At 47.3% G+C, this 19,138-nt stretch overlaps 1 long non-coding RNA gene across 1 annotated transcript; it reads left to right on the top strand.

Annotated features, from left to right (window-relative positions):
* The first annotated feature begins 4,073 nt into the window (after positions 1-4,073).
* Positions 4,074-17,116, top strand: LOC130706879 (uncharacterized). The gene is made up of 4 exons (XR_009006923.1): positions 4,074-4,601; positions 11,423-11,578; positions 14,063-14,098; positions 15,418-17,116. It is a non-coding gene; the product is annotated as an uncharacterized LOC130706879 (long non-coding RNA).
* Positions 17,117-19,138: the final 2,022 nt, after the last annotated feature.

Raw genomic sequence — 19,138 nt, 5'->3', positions numbered from 1 at the left:
CTTATCCTGTATGTCCACCTCCACGCCTGGCACAAAGGGCACTGGAAATGTTGGTTTCTCCCTTCTCAATTCCTTGGCATTCCATCTCCATCTTTTGTATGTCCCTCATCCCTTTGTCTTTATTCCAAGCACAATGCTCATTACATGATAGGTATTTATAAATGTAAGTTGAATGACATAAATAAATCAGTGATCTTACTTGCAGGGTACCAGACAGGAAGCGTTCAACTATTTTCCTGTAGACTCCATGGTTACCTCCAGCAAGAAATCATCAGAATAGGTAGGGAAAGAGGAAGTCAGAAGAAGGAAGAGAACAGGAGAAGGTGCTGGCACTAACATTTTTAGAGCACCTAAATGTGCCAGGCATGTGTTTCATTAACTCCCCACCATAATCCAGTGAAGTGAATATTACAATCCCCTTTTCATAGACAAAAAATGAGGGCACAGAGAGGTGAAGTGACCTACCTAAGATCATACAGCCGGCAAGTGGCAGAGCTGGGATTTGAGCCCCATCTGTCTAGTTCCACCAGCTGGATGGAGACGGCCGGGGTGTCCCTGTAGTATAAGAGGGTGGAGGAAAGTGAGGAGGGGCTGCAGGACACTGGGGAGAAGGAATGGGATATGTCTGTCCTGTGGATCAGACCCAGACCCCTGGATATGTATCGTCTCTGCCTTGGTTTCCTGGAACAAAGGTTTGCTGGCCTGTGGACCCAGCCCAGACTCCTCCAATACATTTGACCACATTCTCTTGAGACAGCTCTTCTTTTTCTTTTGCTTTTTAATTGAAGTAGAGTTGATTTACAATGTTGTGTTAATTTCTGCTGTACAGCAAAGTGACTCAGTTATACATATATATACATTATTTTTTATATTCTTTTCCATTATGGTTTATCCCAGGAGATTGGATAGAGTTCCCTGTGCTCTACAGTAGGACCTTGTTGTCCATCCATTCTATATGTAATAGTTTGCATCTGCTAACCCCAAACTCCCAGTCCATCCCCCCCGCCGCCCACCCCTCGTCTTGGCAACCACAAGTCTGTTCTCCATGTCTGTGAGTTGAGACAGTTCCCCTTTACAAGTAGCTTCTTTCTTTTTTCTAACATCGATCCTGTCCTAAACACTTCCCCCTCAGTCCCTGGACCAGAGTTTGGGTAACCCTGACCCCACAGGGTTGTGCAACACCCACCGAGGGCTCCAGGAACCCACAACTTCTCAATAATGCTGAACTGGGTGAAATTTCCCAGTAACCTCCTCCCCCGCCTGACTAACGCTTTCTTAGCTTGGCAATGCAATGTCTTATTTTTAAGGAAGCCAGTCATTTGGTTTAGATTCTTTAGCTGTTTTATTTTAATGACCTTCTGAATCATTCATTTTTCTACTTTTGAACTGATTCACTCTTGGCCACTTCCTTGTACAGAAATCCAACCCCTCCTTTAAGACTCAGCACCAACTACCCCATTCTCCTGAAAATCCTCACCCATACCATCCCTCTCCAGGAAGAGGTATTCCCCTCCCCGCTCTTTCTGTACCGTTCATCCGGCATTTATTATACTGTCATCATCCTTATCATAACAATAAAAATGATATGCCAGCTGTTTGAGTTGTTTCTTATTCTCATGATGACCCTAGGAAGAAAGTAATTATTATTTCCATTTAAATGTAGTGAAACTGAGCCTCAGGGAGCTTATTAAGCCTCCTGCTCAAGGTCACATGAAGTAAGTAGCCAAGATGCTAAGCCAGCCCAGCCCAACTGCAGAGGGAGTGTCTTGAAATGTAGCTATTCGTGTGGGGGGTGCCTGGCTCTTACTGTGATGTCTGTCACCGCACCCCCTAGACTGTAAGCTCCGTGAAGCGTTTGTTCCCTATTGCACTGTACGCAATAAATATCTGCAATAAATACCTGATTTTCCATAGATGTTGACCAATGGCTGGGAGGCTTCCTGTCCCTTCTATAGAATTAGCTGCTCCAAGCTTTACACAATTTTTGCATTCTTACAACATCAAGAGCCTGGTAGCAAAAACAATCAATACACATTGGCTGACGGAAGTAAGAGAAAGGCATGGGCTTGGAAGATTCCAGTGGACATATTTTCTAGTTGAAAATATTCAATAGGAAATTTAAAAAAATTCTCTCTGTAGCTCAGGACCAATGTTGCCAAACAAGACCTCCTCATCACTTTTTTCAGGTTAAACTAACAACATCTTACAGACTAAGGGTTCAGTTTAAGCTCACTCAACCCACCTTTAATGGGTATCTACTATTGGCCAGGCCCTGTACTCACTCATAGGCTAGTGCTGGAGATGGCTCTGTGAGCAACACACCAGGTGGAGGTCCTTTGGGTGCCCACCCTCCCTCTAATCCTTCTGGGAGACGAGCTCCCTACTGCCCTGAGAGCAGGCAAGGGTGGGGCCTTAGGAATAGCAGGAGGGAGGCGCAGTGGCTCTGTCTGGTCAAAGAGGACAAGGCAGGAAAGATTTCAACAAGGCAGCAGCCTCCAAGAAGTGAATGCAAGCAGCAGAGTGGAGGCCTGGAGGACGCTGGCTCGTCTCTCAAGGAATATGAAGAAGACAGGCTTTTGGACCATGAACTGACAATGGAAGAACTAGATGAGGAGGAAAAGGTCTGGGAAGGACATTAAAAATAAGAAGCCGATTGAGGGTAGCACATGGAGGAAAAGAGAGTTAAGGATCCCCTTACCATTCAGTTGAATGCTTTTTACTTCAAATTGTGTTCTGTCAGCAATACTGTCAGCCCTGCTTTCTTTTGTCGTTTCCTGATAATCATGTACCCTGCCTTTCACTTATAACCTCACAGGGACACTTTGTCTCAGGTGGGTTTTCTGTTACTAGCATTTCACTGGCTGTTTGGTTTGGGGATTTGGGAAGCAAATTGCAAGCTTTGCCTTTTGATACAGAAACATTCCACCGGGGAAGCAGTACAGCCCAGTGGTTATAACAGGCCTTTGGTGCCAGGCTGCCGGGGCTGGAGGGTATGCTGACAGCCTGTCAATATTTAACAGAGCACTCAATGCACACCTAGTGCTCTCTCTCCTGTTCCCAACCCAAAGATAAGGTAGAGCAGAGCATCCCCACTTGACAGGTAAGGAAACTGAGGCCCAGAGACATGAAGTCAGATGCTTAAGGCCACACAGCAGGATCACTGAATTGGCATGCCAAGGGACCCACACATTTGGGTTGGCCAATGACCATCTTTAACTCAAGAGCTTCTTGGATTTGGCTGGAAAGGCAGGGAGCCCTCACTCGCTTCTTCTCATGGTTAAGAATGAGACTCAGACATGTTGATGGCAAAGCAATAACAATAGTAGTAATAATACTACCAGCAAACACTTATTCAGAATTCACCATGTGACTGGCACTATGCCACATGCTCTATGTGTTTCATCTTCTTTACTTTTCTCAGCATAATGATTAAGAGCCAGGATTCTGAAGCCAGACAGCCTGGGTGTGAATCTCAGCTCTGCCACGTACTGGCTGTGTGACCTTAGGCAAGTTACTTTACCTCTCTGGGCCTTAGTTTCCTTATCTATAAAATGGGGTTGGTGATAGCACCTTATAACAGATCCCTAGCACATGGTAAATAGTACATAAATATTACCGTTGCATTTTTAAGCAACCAAACATCAGCTTCCTCTCTCCTTGGCTTATGAATGGTGAGTATATAAAAAAGAAAACTGGTAGAGGGAATGGTTCATTTTTTAGAGCTGCGGGCAAAAGGGAAGAAACTTTTTCAATAAAGAAGATACCAGAGTTGTTAGCCGTGATCTCCATTTACAAATGGGGAAACAGGCTCAGAGAGGGTAAGTTAGTTGCCTGAAATCACACACAAGCAGCAGAAGAAGGATTTGAACTCAGGCCTGTCTGACGTCACAGCTCATGTCCTTAATCCCAACGCCAAATGGCCAGCCCTGGTGGTCATGGAAAGATCTGGTCCCTGGCCCTGCATTGAAAATGGAAATATGAGTCACCGGCCATCCCCAGGGATGGCTGGGGAGTGAGAGGCGCTCAGCTATGGGGCAGAATGTTCCGCCAGATGCTGGGGAACAGCTGCCAGCACCACTCAGTTTTTCATGCTGAGGAAAGGGAGGAGGAAAGCGTGGAGGAGTGGGGGTCACAAACCAGCGGAGCACAGCCTGAAGCCAGGCCACGACTTGGTGAATAACGTCAGGCTCACACATCTGGCCTCCGGAATGCGGAGGGCCCAGAGGACAGGCCTGGGGTTCTGCTGCTCCTTGGGGCAGGCTCTTCCTCTGAAATCACCAAGGCTGCTTCGTTGAGAAAAGTCTTGGGCTTTCTAGGCTCTCCTGGCCCAACTCAGGTGGTGACGTGTGAAATGGGCATTCTTTGCCCACTGATGAAGACCAGGTCTCCATAGACACAGGATCAAAAGAAGCAAGGCTCCAGAGTCTGATGGCTCTGGAGTGGATCCCTGGCTGGGCGACCCTGGCCAGTACTTTGGTTTCCTCCTCTGTGCACGAGCATCACATTCTGCAGGGTCTGGAGGAAGGATAACCTGCAGAATGCCCGGCAGCTGCTGGACGTCCAATCAATGCTCCTGACCACCTGCCCAAGTCAGCGAACAAGTGAGTGAACAAGTGAGCAAACTTGCATGGTGTCCAAACAGCCAGCACATAGCCGGTGGTCACCACCTTGCTGGCTGGTGTCCTTAGAGGCATTGTGGCCAACCTTCCTTTTCTGGTTCCAGTTTCCACTTTGCCCCAAGGAGCACCAAGTCTTGTCTGGCCTCTTTCAAGGGCTGAGCTGAAGGTGAAGAGTAAGGAAGAGCACAGCCTTCACCTTTGTGCCCATTGATAGGCCCTCACCCGATTCATTTTTGATGCTTGCGCTGGTTCTACCTGGGAAAGTTTGGGACTGGCCAGTGTGACTTGGTGGGATCGGTGATTCATTTTGGTCCCAAAGGGAACAAAAGCCCAGGTCTTCCCAAGGTCCCCTCTGCTCTGGCTGGCCTCGTCTCTTGGTCAGGGAATGAGTCACCCACCCCTCCTCAGGGCTGCCCCTGTTTTCACTGTGCCTGGGTCTTCAGAAATCAAACAATCAATTCTTCTTTTTTTGGCTCTTGGGGACAGGAAGGTGAGTATATAAAGGGAGGACTGACAGGAGGAACTAAGCTGCCGTGGGTTCCGTGGCGGCCACTGAAGGGAATAAATCTCAGGGAAGGAGCATTTGAAGCTGCAGCCACACGGCTTCTCACGACCTCTTTCTCTGCCTGGCTGGGGGGGGTGGGGGGCGGCCCTGCAGCCTCCACCTCCAAACCCTCTCCCCGAAAGTGGAAAAATAACCCACCCTCCACAATCTGCTGGAATTTTAAAAAGTATCCTGGGCGATATAATTTGCCTGGTTCACTAGTCACTGGTTCCCTGTTTAGATAAACCATATGACCTCCCTTCCCTACAAAACAAAGTTTGTCATATTGAGCTGACAACGTTGTCATGGGCCACAAAGAAGATGATGAACGTGAAGCGTGGAGCACGTGCCCTGGTGGGATAAATCCCCTCCCCGAGTTGCAACAAGGAACCGGGCAGCAGATGGTACGTGAGCTTCTTCTGTGACTCGTGTCTTCGTTCCACATTGGGGCTCTGCTTATCTGGAGGTCAGACCTCCTGCCAAAGGCTGGGCCCTCGGTTATCTGGAGCTCAGCTGCAGGCCCAGAGTAACAGGACAGGAATTCTGAGTTGGAAATGAGAGTCACAAAGTCCAAGCACGTTTCTTTTTTTTTTTTTTTTTTCTCTTTCTTCTTTTCAGTTTCTCTTGATTTCATTGTTCTTTAAAAAAAAAAAACAAAAGTATGATACATCTTTTTTTTTTTTTTTTTCCCCCCCTCAAGTACGTTTCTTTAAAGCCTTGGCTGAGATGATCAGGATAAAAGGAGGTAGAAGCAGGATATCCTCAGAGGCCATCATTTCAAACAGTATGACACGGACTGACTCACTTCCCCTTTCTGGACCACAGGTGTTTGTTTGTTTGTTTGTTTTAAATCAGTAAAACAGAGATAATAATTCCCACCTCACAGGGCTGTAGGGACTTGGGCATGACCTAGTAATTCCAAGCCTGGCTCTTGGGTTCAGATCCCAGCTGAATGAGACCATCTCATCATGTGGAACCTACTTGCTCATCTTCTGGTGGGGACGGTCAGGTTGCTGAGAGGATTAAATGAGATCATCGGAAGAGCTTTCACGGCTGGCAGATGACAGCATTCAATAACTGTTAGTTGCCGTTATATCCATCCCTGACTTTAGTTTCTGGCATATGGCAGGTGTTCAATCAATGTGAGCTGTTGTGGGGGCAGATGATGCCATTAGCAGAGAAGACAAAAAATAGAACCACAAAGCGTTAGGCGTCAAAGGGACATCGGAGGGAGATCACGATCTTATTTTAGATCACCCTTTATTTGACCACAGAGGATGAGGAGACCCACGGGGGAGAAACACCCAGGCTGAGGTCACCGCAAGCTCATTTTCCTCTATCAGGGCTCTTGGTGGACCACAATTCACCCAGCAGTCTGGGGCCAGTTAGAGTGAAGACACTCATGGGCCTTGGTTTCTTTCTAGGAATCGCTGTGTGACCGCCCAGGGCAGGAATGAAGGGCTTCAGGTAGTTGTTGTCTTCCAGAAAGAACCAGAGGGAATCAACAGTAGCAGCAGGGAAATGCCGATGCCTTTTCAGAAAGCTCTGTCCTAGTGAGTCAAGGAAGGTGACAGCCCCGCTTTGGAAAGCAATCCAGAAGCAGTATGCGTGTGCAAGTGTATGACTCAGAGACAGCTATTCTAGACAATAACAATAGCGATGGTTTGGTGAGTGCTGCTTGTGGGCCAGGCCTTTGGCCAAGTGTGTGCATCTCACGGATCTTCTGTGGGGTGAGTATTCTCTTACCCCAGCAAACCGAGGCACAGAGGGGCTAAGAAACTGGTTCAAGGGCCCCCAGCTAGTGCGTGGTGGAGGGGACTCCAACCTAGGCCATGTGGCCCAGAGCCTGTGACTCACCACACAGCCCTCGTGTGCCATGACTCACACCTATGTCACACTTCTCACTGCTTCACATGGTTTTCACCTCTGAGATCTCACGGTCAGCTCGTGTGTAGCCTTATAAGGCTCAAGGGGTCCTAGCCTGGGCCCAGCACTGAGCAGGTTCTCATTTGCTTGGCAGGTATTTCTGAGTGCCACCACATGTCAGGACCTGAGTTGGGGCAGGCGAGAGTGAGAGTAAGATCAGGCTTGGGGCTGGCCATCAGCAGGCATGTGGCCTTGACTGGGCAGAAATCAACCTGATCATGGTCTGTGCCCTCCTGAGCACCGGAAGTAGGCAGGGTGACTTCAGTGGGACCACTCAGCCTGGCGAGGGATGTGGGCAGCTGGGGTCAAGAGGCAGGGATTCTGGTCTCGACTCTGCGTTTAATGATTCACGGTCACCTTGGCCAGCCCCCTGCCCCTCACTGGGGCCTCCATTTTCTCATTGAAACGATGAGGCCAGGGTGAGTGGGGTGGTCTTGAAGGCCCATTCAGCTGGATGAGACAGTGGGTCTATGACCCGCCTGAGACCCCCAATCTGGCTAGTGTCAGGCTTGGGCTCTAGAATGAGGGTCCAGCGGGTGGCCTGTTCCCAGTCTGGCCCCGTCCAGGTCTCAGGCTGTGTCTCAGATGCTTGGTCAGCCCCATCACATGCTGGCTCACAGGGTAACACCAAATGTCCCCATGAGTCCCTCCCTCGAGCTGACAACCTCACTCCTCCATCCTGACATGGGAAAGGTCCCCTATTGTCTGTGTCCTCAGGCAGATCAACAGCATCAAAACACAGCTGGAGACACTGGGTGGTGCCTTTCAAAGTCTCTTTGCATTTTCTCATTTCAAATTAATAACATGCCAAGTTTTCAGTTAATAATTCAAAACAATAATAAAGGTAGTACTTACAGAGTTGCAGATGAAGGTGGCCCTTCTATGTGCCTCTAATCCTCACAGTGACCCTTTCATGGTATTGTTATAATTATTATTGCATTTTGTGTTGAAGAGACTGGGGTTCTGAGAGGAGGGACAATTCTGTAAGGTCACAGAGCTGGGAAGTGACAGAGCTGGCAAATGGAGGGTGTCTCATTTCAGAGCCCCAAACATCTGCACTGTTCATCCAGAACCTTCTTTCGTCCAGAGTACCTACTCTGTGCCAGGCACCCTACTAGGTGCTGGGGCACACAGTGAATGGGCCAGGTCTGCTCCCTGTGTGGGTCACGAGAAGTCCATGAGAAGCCTGAGAGTTAAGTATTATTACTCATTGGAGGCAAAATGAAATCTCTCTCTGCCTTGGCTCAACTCCTCCCAGCTCTACCATGGATCTTTTTTTTTTTTTTAATTTTTAATTTTTTAATTTTATATTGGAGTATAGTTGATTTACAATGTTGTGTTGGTTTCAGGTGTACAGCAAAGTGATTCAGTTATATATATATATATATATATATATATATATATATATATATATATATATATCTCCATTCTTTTTCAGATTCTTTTCCCATATAGGTTATTACACAACATTGAGCAGAGCTCCCTGTGCTATACAGTAGGTCCTTGTAGATTATCTATAAACTCTTAATTTAACCCTCCCCCCAACCTTTCCCTTTTGGTAACCATATGTTTGTTTTAGAAGTCTGTGAGTCTGTTCCTCTTTTGTAAATAAGTTCATTTGTATCTTTTTTTTTTTAGATTCCACATACAAGTAATGTCATATATTTGTCTCTGTCTGACTTACTTCACTTAGTATGATAATCTGCAGGTCCATGCATGTTGCTGCAAATGGCATTATTCTACCTCGTACCTTGTGACCACTACGTTCACTCTCTGGGCCTCTGCCCCGTGGCTGGAAAATGGGGAAAATATTAATTTCTGCCTTTCTGGGTAGTTGGGAAGAATTCATGAGGAAATGCACATGCACCCCCAGCAGTTATGACAGTGACTGGCCCAGAAAAGGTGCTCAGTACCCTGTCAAAGCCTGCCCTTATTCCGTCTGCAGGCGTGCTCTGCAAAGCTGTTGTCTCTGTCAACCGCATTGACAGCTGAAGAAACTGAGGCACTGAGGGGCCAAGTCTCTAAGGCCACTGAGTAGTAGGTGAAGCTGAGATGGACCCTGGAGGGTCCCAGATGTGTGTTCTCTTCCCCTGGAACCCTATGGCACCTGCGTCCAGAACCCTCTGGGTTCTGGAAGGGAGGCCCGGGAGATGAAGGGTTAGGCAGGTTGCTGGCACCGCAGCGGAAACTTCAGGAAGCGCAGGGCTGAGAGGACTTCTAAGAAAGAGGGAGGTGGGAAGGGACACACTTGTCCTGGTCTGAGGGCCAGAGGTCAGCCAGGCTCCTGGCCCAGAGGCTGGCTCTCCGGGGGCCCAGCCTCCAGCCTGGCTCAGCCCACGCCCTCGGTCGTCAAGGCTGAGGCCAGCTGTGATCCGCCTCCATCCAGATCCTTTTCCTGGCCTTCCTGGTAGACGCCTGAGGCCGAGGACTGGGGGCGAGGTGGCCAGGGCTGGGAAGGAAGCCCTCTGTCCCTGTCACCATTCAGGTCCTCCGAGAGCACTGTAGGGCCTGTTCAAGACTCAAGGGGTCTTGAGTTTCAGCCTGGCTTTGCCCCTTTTGTGGGGACACAAGTCACGTGCCCAAATGACTCGGAGCCTCAGTTTTCTCGTCTGTAAATGGGGCAAATAACAGCACTGCCACCCGGAAGGCAAGTTCTGCCTTAAGTTCTCTAAGCAGCAGGCATGAAGCAGGTGTCTCAGTGATGTCAGTTCCTGCTCCTATAGGTGGGGACACAAGTGAAGTGACCTTGGCATTCTTGGGGTCGAGGCTGCGATTTCTCAGTGCTTTAGGTCTCCTGGGTAGGGGGTGTCTCATTTAGGGCACAGACATTACCAGGGCTTCTGCTCTCTGTCTAGCAGAGGGGAGACCACCAGGCAGAGTCCCTGGGACAGTGTGGGTGGGGGATTGACTACAGCCTGCCTTTGGGGGCCACAGGGTGCTCTAGGCTCCTAAAATGCAGGGGCCTGTGTGGCTTAGGACCAGCGCCCAGGTACCCTGAGCCTGACCTCTGTACCCTCAGCAGCGGCAGGGGGGCTTCTTCTGGGGCCCTCACAGAGCATCGTGCAGTGGCTTCGTTAGATAACGGGGCCCTCAGTGGGCTCTCCACTCTCCCCGTCTGGAGTTTTCTCCGAAATGCCCAGAGGCAGGGCCAGGTGGCTGTGTCAGAGCGAGGTCACCAAGGTGACTTGGCCCCAGGGCCGTGACCCAGTGGAGCCCCAAGACTGGATTCCTCAGGGCCAGCTGGCTCGGAAGCCCAGGACCCAGGCTCCTTCCCGGCCCGCAGGACTTGCTCCACTAACTCGCTGCTCCCAGGCTACCCTGACCCTCTGTGGGGTCCAGGCTGCCAGCCTGGAAGGGGCCCAGGGACTTTTGAAGGGATTTTGGAGGGCTGAGCCAGGCAACTCGGCCCCTGATGGCTTCGGCTCACTGACTCAGCCCTCACCTTGACCTTTCCTTCCCACTGGCTACTTATGGGTGTTTCCTGTCCCCTGAATAGGTAAAGAAAAGGGAAGCGAAAGAAGCTCAATGCATGGCTTCTTTATTTTTCTTTGTTATTAATTTTAAAAAATGACACGTGCTTGGAGTGGAAAATGCCACTGCTTGAGAAGCACATACTCTGAAAGGTGAAAGTGCGCCCCGCCCCCTCCAAGAAGGGCCCTGTATGTGTTTGGCTGGAGCCCCACCAGCTCTGTCCTGTGTGATTGATTACAGCCTTCCGCCCCCGCCCCAAGACACACACACACACACACACACACACACACACACACACACACACACTCTGTATTTGAAAAACAAAAAAGCAGGGAAGCCACTCTATATGCATGTCATTTGAATGAACATATACTGAGCATCTACTATGTGCCAATTGTTTTTTTTCCCTCAACAACAGATACTGGACATTAAAGATAATCCATTAGGTCAGTAGTTTTCAGCTCTGGCTGGACACTGGAACCCTTGGGAAGATTTTTAAAGTCCAAGTGCCGAGGCCTCACCCTAGGCAAGTTACACTGGAAATGCTGGAGTTAGGACCCAAGTTACATTGGCAATGCTGGGGACAGGACCCAGGCTCAGGGTTTTGAACCCGGGGGGTCAGTGTGGAGCCAGGGCTGGGAACCCTGCTCTGGGCTCCCCCCTGCACCTGGGAGCAGGAGCTGGCCCACTGTGGGGCATGTGGGCTGGGAGCTTATGTGGCCATAGGACTCTCTGCTTTTAAAGCTGACAGTGCTGCTTTCTGCCTGGGAAAATGAAAAAACAAAACAAAACTTTTTTTTTTAAGTCAGAGAAATATCCCTTTATTTTCTTATAATGTCATAATGTTTCTCTTTCTCTTTAGGATGGTTACTCTGCCAGGGCTAGGACCTGGGCCCGTTGGAGGTTTTGCTGCCTGTTAGTCAAAGAAAGCTGTCAATCAGGAACTGGAAGATGCCGCTTGCAGGGACCCAGTGATGGTCTGTCCTGTGAAGAGCCTCCCCAGCTTATCCTTGAGCAAGTAAGCCCACGGGTCACCTACTGTGTTCACTTCCACAGAAAGGATTTTATAAACACTTACCCCCATTCTGGAATTTGGTGTTTTGACACTTGGAGCTTACTAATGGTGTGTGTGTGTCCGTGTCTGTGTGTCGTGTGTCTATGTGTGCATCTGTGTGTGTACATGTCTGTGTAATTGTGTCTCGTGTGTGTGTTTGTGTCTGTGTGACTCTGTGTGTGTTTGTGTCTCTGTGTGTATCTGTGTATATCTGTGTGTGTGTCTGTGTGTGGTCCAGAGAAGTATGTCTTGTTCATCTTGTGTCCCTAGCATTCCCCCAGCTGGTGTGGCCTGTGGTTCTTGTCGTTAAACATCTGCCAAATGAAGGCCCCTGAATAGGTGGCACTGTTTGTGAGACACTGACTCCAGGCCCTGGGCTGAGAGCCTCACTGGCTGAGAGCCTTACTCTGTCCCCTTAGTGACCCGTGTAGGAGGTGTCACTGCTACTCTCCCATCCCCAGGTGAGAAGCAGAGGTTCAGAGGCCAAGGAAGTTCAGTTGGTGGGTGGCATGGTCACGGTCACTCTGTACTCCGCCTGCCCTTCATTGCCCAGCTCCCTTGCCCTCCAGCAGCTGACCACCAGCCCTGGGGCTTCCCCTGAAGGGCAGGCGCTTGCTTAGCCTGACTCCCTGCAGGTCACGAGATGGAAAACTGTGACCTCAGTGAGCGTGTGCTTCACCTCTCCGGGCCAGGGGCATTAGGGGGATGAAACAGTGATCCGGACACTAACTAGCGAGTTTGGTCCTTACTATGCATTGCTGTGCTGCACCTTTGCTCTGTGAGCTCATCTCATCCTCACACTACCAAGTGAAGTGAGTCCTATTATTACCCTGCTGACACACGTCTTCCCGGGTCACTGCTCTGCCTGCAGCCTCCTCCGTCCTGCCCCACTCAGTGCCTGCGAAGCCCTGCAGGGTCTGGCCACCCTGCTTCCTCCCCCTGCCCCCCGCCCCATCTCTCTCCCCTACACTCCTTCTCCTTCCCTTCTTTTCTCCGTATTTTATCATCCAGATACCTCAGCCTCCCCAACCAAGGTTTTCATTGACCTGTCTCTTCTCTCCTCTTTCTATCCTCGGCCAACTTTTCAAAAGAAAGAATAAGTTGTGTCCACACTGCATTCACACACACATGGGCTTTGCTTCCTTTTGCCCAGCATTCTCTTAATGACAGGATAAAATCGCATGGTATGAAATACATCGTACTTTGGCCATGCTATCCCTTTCTTTGTTATTATTCTCACACTCATGGAGGTCTCGATGAAAGACCCCACTAATGGGATCACATTCTCTTTCTGCTTGGCTCTGCCTTTCCAATCACTTTTTTTTTTTTTTTTTTTGGCCTCGCCATGCGGCTTGCGGGATCTCAGTTCCCTGACCAGGGATTGAACCCCGGGTCACGGCAGTGAAAACGCCGAGTCCTAACCACTGGACCACCAGGGAATTCCTCCAATCACACTTTTCCATTACTTTAGCAAGCCTGTGTTGAGTCCCATATGAGCTGGGCTTTTTTCTAGGATTCTGAGAATAAACACTTGTCCTCAAGAAGCTTATATCGAAGTGAAGAGCCCAATATGTAAACAAATACTCATATTCCACTGGGGCTGTGCTATGGAACTATGACCCACAGCGCTCTATGGCCAAAGGGTGGCATGTATCCCAGCCTATCACAACCAGGAAGGGCTCCTGGGTCAGGTGTAAACTCAATCTCAACCTGAACCTTGAACTGAAGCATTTTTTTTTTAATTAGCTTTATTGAGGTATATTTTATTTTATTTTATTTTATTTTCACACACACACACTGTATTTTATTTTTACAAGAGATAAATAGACTGACACCAAGCATTGTACATGGATGACCACAACAAAAGCAACAATGATTGCAATTACCAAACATGAAACACACTCATACTATGTCATAATATTGACATTCAGTCCAGTAATTATTGAGGTATATTTTAAATATCATAACATTTAAGTATAAAATTCAGTGCTTTTTTGGTAATTTTACCAAGTGGTGCAATCATCACCATAAATCAATTTTAGAACATTCAAATAGTCCCCCAGTCAGATCCCTTTCTCATGCCCATTTACAGGTAATCCCTGTTCCCACTCAGCCCTACACAACCACTAATCTACTGTCTCTATCAATTTGCCTTTTCTGGACATTTTATATAAAGTGGAACCATACACTATGTACTCCCTTGTGTCTGGCTTCTTTCACTTACCATAACACCTTTGAGGTTCATCCATATGGCAGCACCTGTCATTTGTCTGTTTCTTAGTATTGCTGTATAGTTCTGGTGTATGGATTGACCACATTTTGCCTATTCATTTCATTAATCAGTTGACGGACATTTAGGTTGTTTCCAGTTTGGGGCTATTACGAATAATGCTGCTGTGAACACTGACTCACACATCTTTGCGTAGACGTATGTTTTTGTTTCTCCAGGGGGGATACCTAGGAGTGGAATTGCTGGATCACATGGTAAGTTTAACTTTTTGAGGAACCACCAAACTATTTTCCAGAGATGCTGCCCCTTTTTATGTTCCCACCTGCAATGTAGGAGGGTTCCGTTTCTCCACATCTTAGCTAACATTTGTTATTATGTCATTTTGATCATAATCATTCTAGTAGGTGTGATATAGATCTCATTTGACATTTGCACTTCCTTAATGACTAATGATGTTGAGCATCTGTTCATGTGCTTGTTAGCTATTGGTATATCTTCTTTGGAGAAATATCTGTTCATATTGTTTGCTCATCTTTTGATTGGGTTGTTTGTCTTATTATTGAGCTGTAGAAGTTCTTTGTAAATACTGGATACAAGTCCTTTATGAGATTCGGTTTTGCAAATATTTTGTCCAAGTCTATTGTTTACCTTTTCATTTTCTTAATGGTGGCTCTTAAGCACAGAAGTTTTGAACCTTGATGAATTTCAGTTTGATTTTTTATTTTATAAATCATGCTAAGAAAGCTTTGCCTGACAAAAAGTTTTGAAGATTTTTTTCCCTATGTATTCTTTTAAGAGTTGTATAGTTTTAGCTCTTACATTTAAGTCTATGATCTGTTTTGAGTTAATTTTTGTATATGGTGTGAGGTAAGGGTCTAAGCTTTTCCTTTTGCAAGCAGACGAATAGCTAATTGTCCCAGCACTATTTGTTAAATAGACTATCTTTCCTCCAATGAACTGCCATGGCATTGTTGTCAAAAATCAATTGACTGTAAATGTAAGGGTTTATTTCTAGACTCTCAATTCTGTTCCATTGACCTGCATGCCAGTCCCACTCTGTCTTGACAACTGTAGCTTTATAGTGAGTCTCGAAATCAAGAATTGAAGGTCCTACAACTTCGTTCTTCTTTTTCCAGAACATTTCGGCTATTCTAGGTGTTTCTCATTACAATATAAATTTTAGGATCAGTTTGCCAATTTCTGGAAAAAGAAGCCGGCTGGAATTTTGATAGGGATTATGTTGAATCTATAGATCAGTTTGGGGAGTATTGCTATCTTAATATTGTCTTCCAATCTAAGAACACGGAATGTCTCTCCATTTATTTAGAGTTTGATTTCCCTCAGTGAAGTTTTATAATAGTGTACAAGTCTCGTATTTCTTTTGTTAAATTTATTCCTAAGTATTTTATTCTATTTGAAACTATTAGGAATGGAATTATATTCTTAATTTCATTTTTGGCTTGTTCATTGCTTGCTATGTAGAAATAAAATTGACTTCTGTGTATTGATCTTGTATCCTGTGACCTTGTACTTGTTTATTAGTTCTCATAGTATGTTCTTTTACATTCCTTAGGATTTCCTACATATAGAATCATGTCATCTGAGAATGAAGACAGTGTACTTCTTCCTTTCCAGTCTGGATGCCTCTTGCCTGTTTCTTGTTCCCGTGAGGCTTGTTCCTGTTTGGGGGTGTCTGCCTGAGTTGTTCTTCCCCCAGCTGTTCCATGGCTCACTCCCTCACCTCCTTAGGTCTTTACTCAAATGTCAACTTCTTGCCAAGGCCTTCTTGGAACACCCTACTTAAACTGAACCCCTCCTCACACCCCACACCCCTAACCCTTTTTCTTGCTTTGTATTTCTCCACAGCACTGACCATCTCAGACTTTATACCTCTCCCCTCTCAAGATGGTCCTGAGAGTTCCAAGAACAAATAATATGCCTGGAAGGAGGGCCTGAGCTGGTGCTTAGCCAGGGTTGGATGAAGGAGGGTCCAGAAGGGGCGTTCTCTGGGGCACTCAGACCCCTGCCCCACCCTTCCTGGCTGGGAGGGGAAGGGTCTCCATGCAAATGGGAAGACATTCAGGAGGCACTAGGTGGGGGTCCCCGGGGAGGCTCATATACACCCGTGCCTGCCTAAACAGCCCAGCCACACCCAGACAGGGCCCAGCCTCGACAAGGGGTCTACCTGAAGCTTGTTTGCACTTCATTTCACCTGAATAGAAAATGCTGGCGACTCAGGAGATGGGGAGGACAGAGGTAGGTTCCCAGTGACTGCCCCAGCTGCAGACCCACTAGAGGTGATCCTGCCTTTGGAGACTCCACTCTGCCCCTGGCAACCAGGAAAATACATTCCCTATTTTCATGGGGTTAAGGAACGGGATCTCTTTACACCTCCTTAGCCGGGGGTGGGGGTGGGGGGGTGATCCCGGAGCCCAGTCTGAGCATAGGTGGGTGGAGGTTGCAGTGGAAAGAGCCCCCAGCTGGATGTCAGACAATCCTGGGTCCCTGTCCTGCTCTGTGTTTTTGCAGCAGAATGAACTTAAGGCCTGAGAGTCAAGCCCTGGGTGGGTTTCCACCTCCATCAAATAGGCCTGAGGAAGCCCCCTCACCCTGGGTGGGAGGTTTGCTCCCCTACTCTGGGTCTCCATTTCTTCATCTGTACACCCAGTGTAAGAATACATCCTCCGTACAGCCACTATGGAGAACAGTATGGAAGTTCCTTAAAAAACTAAAAATAGAACTACCATACGACCCAGCAATCCCACTACTGGGCATATACCCTGAGAAAACCATAATTCAAAAAGAGTCATGTACCACAATGTTCATTGCAGCTCTATTTACAATAGCCAGGACATGGAAGCAACCTAAGTGTCCATCGACAGATGAATGGATAAAGAAGATGTGGTACATATATACAATGGAATATTACTCAGCCATAAAAAGAAACGAAATTGAGTTATTTGTAGTGAGGTGGATGGACCTAGAGTCTGTCATACAGAGTGAAGTAAGTCAGAAAGAGAAAAACAAATACCGTATGCTAACACATATATATGGAATCTAAAAAAATTTAAAAAAAAAGGTCATGAAGAACCTAGGGGCAAGATGGGAATAAAGACACAGACCTACTAGAGAATGGACTTCAGGATATGGGGAGGGGGAACGGTAAGCTGGGACGAAGTGAGAGAGTGGCATGGACATATATACACTACCAAACGTAAAATAGGTAGCTAGTGGGAAGCAGCCGCATAGCACAGGGAGATCAGCTTGGTGCTTTGTGACCACCTAGAGGGGTGGGATAGGGAGGGTGGGAGGGAGGGAGACGCAAGAGGGAAAACATATGGGAACATATGTATATGTATAACTGATTCACTTTGTTATAAAGCAGAAATTAACACACCATTGTAAAGCAATTATACTCCAATAAAGATGTTAAAAAAAAAAGAATACATCCTCTGGGCTGCAGAGTGTAGAGTGTAGAGTTCAGTGGCATTAAGTACATTCCCACTTTTGTGCACCCCCAAGAAGATATTATCCTTTAAAAAATACCATCCATTCCCCACGATCCCCTCTGGTGTCCCACACCTGTGCTGGGTGTCACCCTCTGCCCCTGTTCTTGTCTCCTTGAGTGGCGAGATGATTTATGTGTTCCTCTCTCTCCCAGGCTGGGACGATGTGTCCCTCATCTGCTTGTCCCCAGTGTCCTACACAGGCTTGGCACAGAGTGGACGCTCCTTAAAAAGAAGTGAGTTAGACTCTCGAGGGAGGTGGAGCCCCATGGACCAAGCCATCGGCGCAGGCTCTCAGGGTGGCTCTGCCAGAGCACGAATGGGCTTGTCTCAAACCGTGCATGGCCCTCCAGACAGCGCATCCAAATCACTTAACCCTCCCAAGAGCTTTGGAGGAGGGCGCTAGTCATCTCCACTCTGGAGATGAGGAAATTGGGGTCAAGGGAGGACGTGTGACTTGCCCCCGGCATTGTCCTTTGAGGTTACTGGCAGAGCTGGGATTTGAACACTGGGGCACTGGGGTGGGGCTGCACTATTTTCCTTTAAATCATGAACCATTTTAATTTTAATTGATGCAAGCACTCTACACCGTTAAATACACTTTGAAAGTCATTCAACTTCGCTTCAATTGTAAGTTCTCTTTTATTAACACATCTTGATTTAAAGAATACCCTAACTTACCATTGCCGGGTTGCTAGGTGAATCATTAGATTGAATGCGCAATTGCTTTATTATAATCTCCTCATTCTCTCTCCTTAAGAGAGCCTGAATGTATCCAGTCTAAATTAGAGAAGAGAACATTAGCCCTTATAAATGGCTAGTGTTTATAAGATGTATCAGAAAGATCCCTGCTAACCCTTTGGCTGAACCCTTTTACTTGAGTGAAAGAACTTAGTCCAATTTAATAACAGTTCGATTTAAGGCTGCTTCTTCAAAGCCTATTAGCAATTCTCAGGCACTGGCACAGATTAAAATCAATCGGCAGAGCTGGGAGAGTACAAATCTCTGTGGATTTAGCAGATTGCTGATGCCTCAGTTTCCTCGTCTGTAAACGAGGACAGTAAAGATGAATGAGTTGGCTGTTGAAATAGTGCCCGGTGCCCACAGTAAGTGCTGGATCATGTTAATAATTATTACTGTCTCAGCCGAGCTAGCTGCTTTCGCTGACAGCTTCCACTTCACCCAGAGTTCACCTTGAGGCCGTGTGACTGGACCTCACATTTTATTATGAAAAATTTCAGGCATACGGAAAGGTTGAAAGAAGAATGCCATCCATGGACACCCTTATACCCACCCCATAGACTCAACAATTGTTCATGTTGTGCCATATTTAATTTATTTACTGCTGTTTTTATTTTCTTCTGAACATTTCAAGGAAGTTGCTAACATCATGACCTTTTACCGCTAAATACTTCAGCGCGCATCCCTTAAGAAGGAGACGTGGGTTTCCCTGGTGGCGCAGTGGTTGAGAATCTGCCTGCCAATGCAGGAAACACGGGTTTGAGCCCTGGTCTGGGAGGATCCCACATGCCGCGGAGCAACTGGGCCCGTGAGCCACAACTACTGAGCCTGCGCGTCTGGAGCCTGTGCTCCGCAACGAGAGAGGCCACGATAATGACAGGCCCGCGCACCGCGATGAAGAGTGGCCCCCGCTTGCCACAACTAGAAGAAAGCCCTCACACAGAAATGAAGACCCAACACAGCCATAAATTAATTAATTAATTAATTTAAAAAAAAAAAGGAGACGTTCTCCTAAGCAACCACCAAAAAGTGAATACGTCCATAATA

The sequence above is a fragment of the Balaenoptera acutorostrata genome, unplaced genomic scaffold (assembly GCF_949987535.1).
Source record: "Balaenoptera acutorostrata unplaced genomic scaffold, mBalAcu1.1 scaffold_714, whole genome shotgun sequence".
Taxonomy (NCBI): domain Eukaryota; kingdom Metazoa; phylum Chordata; class Mammalia; order Artiodactyla; family Balaenopteridae; genus Balaenoptera; species Balaenoptera acutorostrata.
This window is presented reverse-complemented; position numbering and strand designations above follow the sequence as displayed.